Here is a 14,084-nt window from a genome sequence, read left to right as displayed (position 1 = left end):
ATCAACGTTTATAATGCTAGTGCTCGCTATTTAGGGAAAAATGATGTAAATACTGTTACGTTATTTATCTTCTTTACCTACGGTACGTACGGTGTTCGTGCGGATTTGGTGTGAATAATGACAACATCACTCGATGAAATATCCAAAACACACTTTATTGGCCAGTATTCTCAGGACAGCTCCAAAATTACGTTTTTTTACAGTCGTCGAAGAACGATAAATACGCTGTAACAATCAGCGACCTAGCCTTCAGGCAATCAGGTTATAATCAGGTTCAGGCAATCAGGTTATTGTGAAGACAGCTTCACTGCAAAGCGCTAGTACAGCTCCCGACTCTGCTCGGTGGTTCTCGGAACTCTGCGTACTCTCGAGATTCTCCACGCTGCTCCACTTGAGCCTCGCGATGCGTTCAACGATACACTAAAGTACAGCTCCGGACTCCTCGGTTCAGTCGTTCCCGGAGCTCGGTACACTCTCTCGACGATGCACTAATCGCGATACACTAAAAGACATTTTCGGTGCACTTGCACGACCAATTTAGCAGTCGCTGACCGACTGTTAACTCGATTGACTAACTGACTGACCCTCCGCGTACCAGCAGGGTTTATATAGTTTTTGGCTTGTGTTCGAGAGCATTCTGGGCTAAACCGGTAAGAATTCGTTCCAGAAGGTTCTCCATCCGTCCATGGCATATCGCCAATTTTGTCGCCAAATGGGTGATTTCTCACCAAATGTGGCAATTCTGCCTTTTTGCCTTTTTACGGCAACCATAAAACTGCCTTGCGGGGAAGCCATCTTACCGCGCCTGGACATTTCGTAACAATACGTTATTTCATAATGAAAACAGATAATATGGTTAGAAGGCCGGACGTAGGTTACGAAGGATTCATCTTAACAGCATTTCGCGCTTAGGAACGGGGCTTCCAAAACATAATTTATAAGAAGGAAAAAAAAAAAATCCTTTCCAAACTGTATAAAATTCTCCGAATCTCCGATATCCATTCCATAGTCTTCAGAATTATTTCTGTTTTATGATTAATGTAAGCCTAACTCATTAAGGTGCTAGTGCAAGATTATGTTAATGATTAAATCTTATAATATCTATGCATATATATGTAATGATGTAGCAGGTAGCAAATACTAGAGACAGTTTCGTACCTATAGCATTATCTTTATTTATTTATTTATTTATTTATTTTTTGAGCGGCGTCTTCTCATATTGAATACATTTAATAAAATAAAATCAGTTTGTAGCAGATAAATTTGTTGCAGTAAATTAATTAGAAAACTAACCTAAGGTTGACTTTCTGTATTATATTTCTGACTTGAGCCTAAATTAGCTGTTGCTTTATTATTCTTCATTCATTGTGTGAAATTGGCACGTATAAATCTGTTGTGACATTTAACCGATTTCTGTATTTGTTTTTAATATATACAAGGCTAGAAACTTCTGTTTGCAAGAACATGTTCTTCATAACAAAAGTAATTGAGATAACGTTTCCTATCAGTCCTGTCCTTGTATTTCTCACGTACAAGCCAAAGTCAGAAACATTATTCAGCTTGAAATAGATTTCACAAAATCGTCTCATTTAAAATTTTTTCAGTTTAGCTTAATTCTGAAGAAGTTAATGCTGTAAGTTTCTCGGCAATGTAATTTGTACGTATAATGAAACTAAATATAACAGATTTTAATGTTAATTATTTAGGCCGCCCGTTTTAACTGAGATACGTTACAACTCCTCTTTTTTCGGTAACAAGAAAAATGAAAGAAACAGTCATAAAAAGGAATGTAATGTAATTAAATTATAGTGGTTAAAATTATGCTGGCTAATTAGTAGCACAGTGTCATTTAATAAATCCGAAATGATTCAGCATCGCTATACGGTAATGCGCGCACTATTGGCCCGTATTTTCAGACATACTGAAGAGTATGCCAACCGATTCTTACATTCCAATTGAAAGGATTTTTGCAAGGCAGTGTCATTTCAACATACGTCCGCTTTGAAATACGTCCTGTTTGAACATGAAAATTTTCGTTTTGTATCCGGCATATGTTTGGGGTATGACTCGACTTCGTTGAGTCACGACTGCGCTTACCGCACTCATTTACTTCTTAGACAATGCTTCGACTGCCCATGAAAGCCAATAACCCTGTTGCTACTATTCAATTAACAACCCACGCTATAACTTGTGTTTAAAAACTTGTCAACTTGTGTCTTAGCGAAACTTACTTTTCAGGAATCCTCCAAAAAGTAGCGAAGTTCCTTCAATGCGCTACCATTTGCGCATATTTCAGAATTTACTCAGAGCTGTTAGTGCGAAATGTTATTATTAATATAATTTCAAAGAATAATTAGGTATTAATTTTTAAATCCTGGCGTCAGTGAGAATCAACTCAGAATCTCATTTTCGTCAGTCACTTTTCCAACTAAATTATTCGCAGTTGTTAACAAGCTTTAGATAATTTTCACTTGCTAATGAGATCTGCTGTGACTGATTCAGATTTGCTTGGTTTGGCTTAAACTGTCTAATCTGAATGTGATTAGAGAGACTGTTGCTGTCATATGTCAGCTTTTCCTGTATGAGACGCGACGTATCCTTGTCCAAAAGTCTATTTAAGAGCTTATTACCATTTCTAGGTCTGTAAGTCAATTGTTGGAAATGCGTTGTAAGATCGACACGATAGCCTAAAACCGGTTCCAATCCTATGCTGGTACAAGGTATCTTCGAAAACGTATTTAATCAGCTTATTCTTTTGATTATAAGCTTTATATACATTATGAAAATGTGCATTGTATCCTGTTATAAATTCCAGCCGTGCTGTTGGTATGCCGTTATCCATCTACTGGGATGCGCCGCCCTAATCGGTGTAATGGTGAGTGCTGCTGTCTCCTGTATCGCTACGCATGGGTTCGAATCCCAGAGAAGGCTTGGATGTTTTTAAGTATATAATAGTGTTTGTGCAACATGCGGAGGGGGGGACACTTAAACTAGTGGTGAGCCGAAAGTGCTCTTGAGGTTTTTGGTAGTAGGGAAAAAGAGGTAGGAGATCCTCGAATCCATCACACTCTGAGTGCTATAGGACTAGGCGTGTAAACCATTTTGAAGTTTATTGGCCCTCTCACTTCTTCCTGTCTTGCCGAACAAATGCCCCTCTGTGCAGATTTCAAAATGTGCATTGACTTTCTTAGTCATTATTAAAATTTCTTTTACATAATTAGTTTGGATATGTACCGGTGTAGATTCTACGTTAATATCAATCTGATGAATTTAAATTTATTTATTAACTTGCTTGGAGTATTTTCATTTAACCATACGACATTGCGCTTGGCTAATTGTCTGATTCCCATATGATTGCTGTCGCAAGCTTCATAAAATATTTGCGTATTTATATAATTAAAGTTCACTTCATAGCTTGCTTCAGAAAAGCCGCTGGATACGAAAACTGGCTGCAGTATGATTCGGAAGAAGCGAAACATTTAAAAAAAATTTATATATATATATATATATATATATATATATATATATATATATATTGTTTGCATTTCGTGTACTCTTTTAAATCTTTTCTAGTGCATTTCAAAATTCAAAGTACATTATTTATTGCGCATGTATATCTTTTATTTTTTATGATATAAGATAGTATTTCCTCGCTTTGCTGCAGTCTAAAAATAGAAAGCACCCACAAAAGGCTAGTATTTATATTTCATGGCGTATATCATGTGGATAGAGTTTTATTTGATTCACATGATTCAACAAAATATCTGGATATTTTGCTGGTGTATGAATTCCCCCGAGTTTCCCTAAACCGGAAAGAAATGTCTCAGGATAAATCTAGGATTAGACGGGACCAAAATAAGTGCCAGATTTTGTATCTCGATAAAACTTCTGCTATTTCGAATCGTTCTGGGAATAATCTGTTTTTGTGATGGACTGGGAATTTATCCTTCGCCGGTCCAGACTGTCGAAAGGGTCTTAAAGTGATTGGTGTTATCTGACAGTACGTCATGGACGTCTGGTGTATAATTAAGTGAAATATATTATTAAAAATCTCTTTTGTGGGTATTTTCGCTTCTTTGTGAGAATCATCTGGCAGTGATCAGCCAAACTTGTAAGTTTAATCTGAATCTCTATTTGTGGACGAGAATTAAACGGCTGATCGTAGTCTCGAGGCAAGCTATCATCAGCACAAGAATAAATAACGTGAAAGAAACTAAATAAACAGAAAGTAAGCATTTTATTGAAACACAGCTTGTGGAATATAACTTAAAGCAATGGGTTTTCAAACTATGTCTCTCGGAACTTTAGGGTTCCACACAATCCCTTTAAAGTTTTCATAAGTGTAAAAAAAAAAAAAAAAAAAAAAAAAAAAAAAAAAATTCGAAAGAATTTTTTAATAATAGCTGAACCACAAAAATTGTTAACTGAATACTGTTTATTTCTGTCTGACTGCTGATTTTTTATTTCTTTTATTTCTGTATGAAGTAAATGCATTTTTTTGAGAAAAACTGTAATGAAATAATGGTTTTCTTTTCATTTTGAACATAACTGAATGTATTTTCAATGCGTTTTTAGCATTAATTTTTCTGAGAATGGTACAGGTGTCCTCTTTTTCCATAATAATTATAATTTGAGGAGTTCCACGAGCTGGCAGAGCTTGAAAGATCACTGCTTTTCAACAACACGAAAACATTTTAGAATCTCTAACTTGCGAAGAAACACAGCGACTAACAAGCTTCCATTCAGTTTACAGTTCTAGCGACTAAGTCAAATGGAGATTTAGAAAGTACTTTAACCCGATAAATTTTAACTGTAAATTACCTCAGAAGGTCTTTCAGTTAACGATGAGTGAGTGGAGCAAGAACAGTCATCAAAAGTGACGAGCACTTTTCCCAAACAGAAACTTCGGTTTGTTCCATGTTTGAGATTTGGATAAAACTTCTGAACTGGGCAAGCTGCTGTGTCGGAAATCAACAAGAAGATGGAAAAATTTGAAGTTAAATTGTCAAATGGAGATTTAGAAAGTACTTTAACCCGATAAATTTTAACTGTAAATTACCTCAGAAGGTCTTTCAGTTAACGATGAGTGAGTGGAGCAAGAACAGTCATCAAAAGTGACGAGCACTTTTCCCAAACAGAAACTTCGGTTTGTTCCATGTTTGAGATTTGGATAAAACTTCTGAACTGGACAAGCTGCTGTGTCGGAAATCAACAAGAAGATGGAAAAATTTGAAGTTAAATTGTTAGAAAATTAATATTCTCTGCATGAGAGAGTCAAAATTTTTTCTGGGGCGGGGGATGAAACTTACTCTTTGGCTTCACTAGTTTTTATGGTCTTTGATTCGTATTTTTTTTGCTTGGTTTTGTGTGTTAAATCTGACGTGAATTTTTTTTAGCACTAGAAATATCTTGAGGTATATCTTCCCGAATTTTTGTTCTGCTACCTTATGTTATGCAGTCAGAGAAATTTGTCTTTCAAATTATAACTGTAACTCTTTAACAAACAAATAATTTAGAAGTAATAAATGTACTCCATAATAAATTTATTGTATTTTTAGTAATATGCGTAATCAGTGTTAATTATTATGCATTCAGTTTATGTCATTTGTAATATATTCAACTGATAATTTTTATGAACATTTTCAGAATTATTTTAATTACAAAAGTGTCTGAACTGCCTTTTACAGTATCCAATAATCATTCAGTTCAACTAAAGTTTCTTTTGTGAATATAAATTTATCGAGCTATTGTCGGTTCTATGTGCTATCATTCCATTAGGAACCAGTATATATAAATTATCCATTAGGAACAGTATATATAAATCCATATAATTTGTTTTCGGTCTGAGGTATAACTTGCTAGAATTAATATGAAAGCAGTAGTAAGTTAACAAAGAAATTATGCATGATTTTATGTCTAAGATTAGTAATCGTAGTATGTCTTAATCTTAGTATGCCTAAGATTTAGTACTGATAACAGTTTTGTGAGAGTTAGTCCAACTTTATCAAAAATATTGTTGTTTCCGCAACTTCCGCAACTAGCACTTGTAGCGGAAATTTAAGTTATGTTAAGGGGGAGCGCCTTTATGAAAAGAGCAAGATCTTTCCATTCACACTTGGAGAGCTGTGCATGCAGAAATGGTTAGAACCGCTATCATTATAACTAAGAAACAACTTGAATTTGTAGTGGACGTAGTACAAGTTTGTATTGTGGCTGTCTCCACGTCTTGATGGTCAAAATAACTTTGGTATTATTTAGGTTTATTTCTCACCGGCGGAGGATTTGAATGCACATTTACATGCTTTAGAAAACGTTTTAAAATTGTACAATTTTAACTTTATAATATTTTAATTGGGGTGCTACGGCACTGGACTAAAGAGGTATTTTAGTTTATGATTTTATTATGGTTCATGATTTGAAACTTTTCAACAAAGATGACTCACCTCCGACTTTCTCCTCCCTGGTGGGAATTGGTTGGACCGATTTGGTAATAGGGTCATCAAGTATACATTTTAGCTCTGCGGAAATGAACATTTTAGATGAACCTACCCTGAGTGACCATAGATATATTAATGTTGATTTAAATGCTATAAAAATGAATAATTTATACCAATTCTCTTATTCTTACAATTCGCTTAGAATGAAAAAAATTTGTCAGCAAACTGAAAATAGACATTATGAAACTTGAAAAAGAACTCGTGACCGTTAGAGTTGGAGACAGTTTGAATAATGTGGTCCTCTGGCTAGAAATAAAGATTAAAATAAACATGGGTAAATTTTTAAGACGTAAAATAAAGAATGGGTGTCAGAGGACAACCTGGTGGACCCCTGAATTAGATATTTTAAGACGTAAGACAAAAGCTGCACGAAAACGTTCTCAGATAAAGTGTCTGGACGTGGAGATAAGATTACAAAGGAAAATTAATTACAGAAGAGTGTTAGCGGTATTTAAAAAAGCAATTAAAAAGACAAAAAGATACTTTCGAAATTATTTGTTCAATAAAAACAAGATTTATTATGACAAGTTTTATAAATATGCCACAAATAAAGAAAGGGGAAAAGTTATTTTACATAGAGATAATTGTAGTGTATCCACGTCGGCCATGGAATGTTATGAGTTGATTAAAGACACCCTGAAGCTGGATTATTGTTCTAATTATCCTGATTATCGAAATATTTTTATGGAAGACAACAAGGAGGTAGAGCGGGCGTTTACTTATGAAGAGGTATTTGATGTTATTTCTAGCTTCAGAGATCGCATTGCCCCTGGACTCGATGAAATCGGGACTACTTTAATTATAATTCTTGGAGAATTCACCTCTTTTTATACATTACAACAAATGTATGGTTTTAACAACTTTTCCTGATATTTGGAAAATTGATTCTTGTTCCTAAATCTACAGGTGGACATAGACCCATCTGCTTATTAAAGACTCATGCGAAAATCCTAGATAAACTCATCACAAAAAGACTTGAGCATTTTTTAACGAAAAATAATAATATCAGTTCAAATCAATATGGCTTTCGAAAGAATATGTCTACTGATCTAGCATTATACAATGTGATCCAACAAGTCAGAGAAAAGCGACAAAGAAAACGTGTAGTCCTAGTTTCCTTCGATGTCCGAGGGGCATTTGACTCTATTAGCTGGTTCTACCTACTGTCTATATTAAAAGAAATTGGCATCTAAAGAGATCTATTTGATATAACTAAAAGTTATCTGGAGAATAGAGAATTAGTTTTTCTGGTAAACTCTAATACAATTAATCTTCATTATAAAATTGAAAAAGGCTGCCCCAGTGTTCATGTAGTGCTCCCATGTTCTGGAGCCTCATAGCAAATAAATTATTGCAAGAAAATGTACCTGATACGAATATTACCTGTTATTCCGATGATACTCGTATTATGGTAACTATTAAAGGAGACTCCCTCGAAAAAATAAAGGCTACTTTTAACCTGCTTGAAAATGTTTTTGAGAAATGGAGTACTGAGCAAAATATAGAATTTAATATTGAAAAAACAAATGGGTTTTTTTTTTCGGGGAGGGAGAAATGTTAGAACCCCCGGATTGAAATATGAACAAAAAAGAATAAAATTTGTGAATACCTTTAAATACCTGAGTGTAGTGATCGATGATAAGTTGAATTTTATAGAGCATAAGTCAATACAACGAAAGATAGAAAAAATTTTAAATTACTATTAAAATACTTTTATTCCGATCACTCTTTCTGACAAAAGTTCTACCTTGAGGGATATTTACAAAGATGTTATTATACCAAAAATTCAGAGGGCCTGGACACTTGCAATTACAAGATCATTTAGAACAGTCCCGACAGAAGTTGCATGCTTACTGGCTGGCGTACCGCCTCTCTCACTACAATTTAAATTTACTTATGACAAATTTTGTCTGAACTATAATATAAAACAGAAAATAATGTATGAAGATAAAGCAATTACCAGCGAGGCTTTTTTAGAACATGATCTGAGTTCAAGCCATCCTAGCGAATATTAAGGTATATCCTACGATAAAGACTATATTTCAGCTGGAGAAATTGAAATTTATACAGATGGATCAGGGTTTGCATAGAGCATCGGTTGTGCCTTCTTTGTATTTTCCCACGGTATTGAAATTGATTACAAAACGTTTACTTTAAAACCAAGAAATTCAGTTTATCAAGCAGAATTGTTGGCAATTAAAATGGCTTCATCCTGGATCAAGAAATTATCCGTGGGGTATTACATTAATTTATACTCAGATGCCTTATCTGCTCTTATGGCGCTCTCTCGCCCCTCTTAAAAGAATAATATTGTTAATGAAATTAAGCATATATATTTAGAACTACGAAAGAAGCATATTTTGAATTTACATTGGATCAAAGCTCACGCTGGTCATTATGGGAATGAGAGAGCGGATGCTCTAGCGAAAGAAGCCGCCCTGGGGTTTGGGAGCGAAAAGATTTTTATTCAAGATTCGGAAAAGAAGACATGTACTATAATATATGACGAGCTTATCAGAGACTGGAAAATTTATGGGATCTCTCTGAAAGAAACAAAAACTATCTAAAATGTTTAAAAATTAGCAAAAAAATGGGAATTTTAGGAGATGCTGATGTCAATCAAATTCTTACTGCACATGGAAGGTTCCCTGCTTATTTAAAAAGGTTCCACCTCCAAGGAAATGATATATGTAAAGTTTGTAATAAATTCAGCAATTCAAAGCATTTCGCCAAGGACTGTTGCCTGACTGGAAGTGTGAGAGCAAAATAAAAATTTGCGAAGTTTGAGGATTTATTTAGTAACTATAAATTGTTTACAAAATTTGCTAGAGATATTATGCAAACTGTGAATGAGAATAAGAAAAATATTGGTTATTGGTATCGAGATATAACAAAGCAGAAAATCATACTAAAAACAGAAATAATTGAAGTAACTTGTAGAGCCATTATGATTTCTTAGGAGGCCGGAGAGATGAAAATTTAACAACTGCCTTCGCCGGGAATCGAACTACGGACCTCTGGAATACCGGCCCAACATGCTACCGTTAAACCACGAAGGCACGCTAGGGAAGTGGAAGAAATACCTTATATACTCCCCTTCTTTAAAGGGCGACTGGGGTTTTAGGGGACCTAGTCGCCAAATCCTGGGTGCGGAGAATCATCACCCACAACACTTTTAGTTCGGGCGCCACTTGTAGAGACATTAGTTTAAAAAGTATTTTTTTTTTGAAGTAAGAGAGATGAAAAATTAACAACCGCCTTCGCCGGGAATCGAACCACGGACCTCTGGAATACCGGCCCATCGTGCTACCGTTACACCACGAAGGCACGCTAGGGAAGTAGGAGAAATACCTTATAAACTTGTAAATTTAAGATGAATTTTGGTAATATAAAGAAGATTTGAATAATAATAACTAATTGAAAGTAAAACTTATAATGATTTTAAACTTAGGAAAAAACACAGAAATGGAAACGACGCATTTATATACTATTTCACCGAGAGTGTTCAGAATGTATGTATCTGCTTTACGGTTTTTTTTGTGTGTGTTGTGTGTGTTATGCTTTGTGGCTTCGCCTATCCCCTCATAGCCATATGGCGGGTTTCGCCTGCTAGGGCCGGTGCTTGGAACTAACTAGCCTAGAGCCATCATATTTTGAATAACCTAGTCCTCCACCCGAATATGGATACCTGTGAGCCCGAATTTTGAATTTCGATTTTATTTTATGATCGTTTCATATTTTGTAAAACTTTAACAAATTTCTGATTAAAAAACTCACCGATTTCAAAGCGATCAGTAGCAACACTGTACGGAAAATAAAACATTTTTATTTCCAGCACGCGAGACTGTTTATCGGAAATTCTAAAAATGTGCTTTTAAAAAATATTTTTACCCTAAAGGGGCGTTAACCCATATGCACTCCAAACGTGTATGTCTGTGTGTAAATGGGGGGGGGAGGGGGCGAAACACTCCTTTGGGCGTAATATAAAATTGGAAAGCTTTCAGGTTTTTTTTCTTAATATTTTTTGAGGTTATTGTGTAATTAAAGTTTATGATAGTTAATAAAGACGTTTCTAATGTTACATATCTTTGCCATAGAACTTACTTTACTTTTATTACCCATTTAATTTCATCTGCACCAAAAACAAAATAAGTATGGTGCAAGCCTCTAAAAACTTACACGAGATCTCAATTATTTGCTTATTTCTTTCTTGTTTTTTTATTTAAATGGTGTTGTAAATTTTCATAATATTTTGATAATTTCCTGTTAATGCTATTTTACATTCTGAAAGAAATAAAAAAGCACACACTTCAGCTTTTGAAATTTTCTGAAGAAAAATACACTATCGTGAATAAGGCTTTAGATTAGTACCGATTTTAAATAAAACTGGGGAAGTAACTGATATAGATACTTCATTTTCAGGAGCAGGGAGTGAGGAATGAATTGTAAGCTCATTCGGCCATTCCCTCGACTGTTTCAGCAGATTTTTGTACGTAGAATTTCTGTGGGTCGTATAAAATTTGTATATCATTGTTGTATTAAATATGTATTAGGTTGTAGAGTGGTATTTCGATTATACGACATTAATCCGTTTGAGGTCTTTGGACTTATACCACACTGGTTGTATACCGAACGAATTTTTCCAATAAGAAATAAAGGGAAAATAATTAATCTGATTTTGTGGAAGGGTTTTGTTGCTTTTGTCATAAAATCGTTTAATACTAAAATACAAATACAGAGGATGAAATGCATAGTCTATATGCATGCAAATTTACTAAATTTATTTTTTTTGTTTTCTCTTTCTTTCTGTCAGGTCCCTATTGGACCTGGCTGAAAATCCCCAAATCTGACTTTTATTAACTTAAAAATCTGCCCAAAGAACTTTGCTTTTGCCATCTCCGTAGGATGTTTCGGTAAAGTGAAATTGTTTGGTCATTCCAGACAATGTTGTTAAGATTTGTTTGAACATTATTGGGATGGTACTTCTCTGCAAAGTTTATTTTTTGACATTCATTTATTTGACAAAGATTCGGAATCAGAGGTTGCCGTACATTTCTAATTGGTTGTAGCTTTTTTGATTCCAAAGAGGACGTAAAAAAGTTGGACTTATTTCTAAGGCAGATGTATAACGGAGTATCACTAATGGTAGGAGGAAATCGTTCTCTTTATCAGATGGGTTTTTTGGAGGGGAAAGTGAAGAAATTTGCTTTTGAATAAATATTTTTCAGTACAAATAAGTAAATAAAATAAGAGCGATTTTTGTTTTTTTTTAGGATTTCCTTTTTAGCAAAGATTCAGGCGTTGAAGAGGAATCTGAAGAATTGAGTTATACAATATTTTTTTAATTAAATGAAACTTGAAACTTGATTTTTTTATTATATATATATATATATATATAAAATATTTAAGCTGTTACATACTATGTGGAAAGTTTTCTTGCATTTTATTGTGATATTCGCGTATTCTTTTATTAATATATTTAAATAACCTTTTTCTTTCAGAGAAGGAAATATTGTGTCTTAGTTTGTCATGGAATGAATTCCGGATATTAAGTAAAGTAAGTCATTTCATTAAAATATTATCATTTTAATGAGAAGTAATGTGACAGAAATAACTATAGTTGCATTTTCTCATTCATTTCATATTTTAAACAGTATCACATGCGATGCTATAGCTATTTATAAAAAGTGGTTTTTAGTGTGTAATATATTTTGGGATGCATTTTATATTATGCCAGTTATTGATCGATTTGTTTCATCTGATCGTCTGATTCCAGAGATTATTAATTTCGAAATGCAGTATTTTAGAAATCGACATGTATCTGTTTCTGTGTAACTACAGGAGGGGATCTAGGACCGAACAAACCGGACCCTTTTCCAGGGCGGAAAATTTTAGAGGCGTCATTTTGACTCGAATTTGTAAAATACGTTTTTTATTAAGAAAAAATTTGTATAAAAATATTCTACAAGATGTAATTCTTTATAGCATGCAAGCCTGGAAAAAATAAATGAAATAATTTGAAATGCTGGAAGGATATCAGAAAATGATCCAGAAACATAGTGCGAGAATATTTAGTTGGCATTATTTTGCCAATCGACTGGTTTGATTCAGACCTACCGCAATCCTTTAGTTTGTTTAAAAAAAAAGTATTCTGTGAAACGCAATAAAATGAAGTATCTCATCCAAGAAAAGACCTAAATTAAGATTTCGCTTGATTGGGTGAAAGAGCACATGCAGAGAATGAAGAAAATGAAGACGCCGATTGCCAAGTTAATACTCAATGATTCCGAAGATATGAATTTGAAATGGCCTAAGTCAGCGGTTCTCAACCTTTTGACTAATGCGTACCATCTAAACAAAAATTGAAAACCTTTAGTGCCACCATTACAAAGTACTACTACCACCACCACTCTTGAGCAAAGCTCAGATCGCATGAATGTACGAGTGTTAGAGAAAAAACTCAATCAGGATGTTGGGGTTTTAATTTTTGAATTTAATAGTTAAAAATACTTTGCTTCTTTGCGTACCACCTATTTTTCTCCTGCGTATCACCCGTGGTACGCGTACCACCGGTTGAGAACACATGGCCTAAGCCATACATTAAAAAAAGAAGCGCCCAAGAAAATAAATCATATCTGGCAGAACGAATGGAACTCTCTTCCCCAAGGCAGGAGAACACAGGAACTAATCAGTGTAATAAATAGGAAAGGAGGTTTTAATAACCCCCATTTAAATCAATTCATATCTGGACATGGATCCTTCTCCACTTACTACAACATAAATATTTCTTCCTCCAGACAATTGTGTTTGTGGAGAAAGAAGATCTCCAGAACACTAACTCTTCTGATACCCATTAATACAAGCACATCACAGCGTTAGAATAACTACAACGAACTCGAGTGTCGATAATAGTATATAATAAATAATCCAAAATTTCACCACAAAATCAACAATATTGTGTAATACCTTTTGTAACAAGGGCAAGATATTTGTGAGCAAGTCCTGTTATGCAAAAGTCTTTATATAAGTATACAAATTCTTCTAAATAATAAATGCATGAAAATATTATGGAAAGTTTGCAAGGAGCTCCTGTAGGATGCTTCACTTGATCAGTAGCATCACGGGACAGTATCTGTATCACCATATGGTAACGACCTGGTATCTCTTATGCTTATTCTTGCCCCGTGTTGTCCTATCCCTGTGTATATTTATATCTAGCTTTAATGTCCTTTATATTCCACATAGCCATACAGGTTTTCGAATATGACGATGTCACTTTAGACTAAATTGGTATCTTCGGCGTTCCAATAACTTGGTATTAAGATAAATTACCATAAACTTGGCTTTCCCTTGCTTCGTATTTGCCCCATTATTAAATTTCATTAAATTTAATGAGATCCTTTGAGCCTTTAATCGTTTCTTGGATGAATGAACTAGCGAAACAGGCTTTGGCCGGTGTTCTTGGATATTAGCTTTCACGTTGACAATTACTCCGGTTTAATTGGGATTTACGATTTGAATCCGCGAGTGATGATACAGTAGACAAGAAATGAGCTGTTGCTCTATTTCAGACAGAAACGTCCATTT

At 34.4% G+C, this 14,084-nt stretch overlaps 1 protein-coding gene across 10 annotated transcripts in view; it reads left to right on the top strand.

The window, feature by feature from the left end:
* LOC118200162 (neuroglian-like) overlaps nucleotides 1-14,084 on the top strand; it is a 449,595-nt gene that overhangs the window by 59,504 nt on the left and 376,007 nt on the right. For 9 of the 10 annotated variants that reach the window (XM_085818771.1, XM_085818767.1, XM_085818773.1 and 6 more), the window contains one exon: nucleotides 11,999-12,054. The exons of the other annotated variant lie outside the window; for it this stretch is intronic. The gene's annotated coding sequence lies outside the window, so the exon portion shown is untranslated. The remainder of the gene's footprint in view (nucleotides 1-11,998; nucleotides 12,055-14,084) is intronic. 10 annotated transcript variants of the gene reach the window in all.

This window comes from Stegodyphus dumicola, chromosome 6, assembly GCF_044657685.1.
Source record: "Stegodyphus dumicola isolate Sdum_Otavi_A_Nest chromosome 6, ASM4465768v1".
NCBI lineage: Eukaryota > Metazoa > Arthropoda > Arachnida > Araneae > Eresidae > Stegodyphus > Stegodyphus dumicola.
Note: the sequence above shows the minus strand (reverse complement) of the source record. Positions and strands in the feature narration are given on the sequence as shown.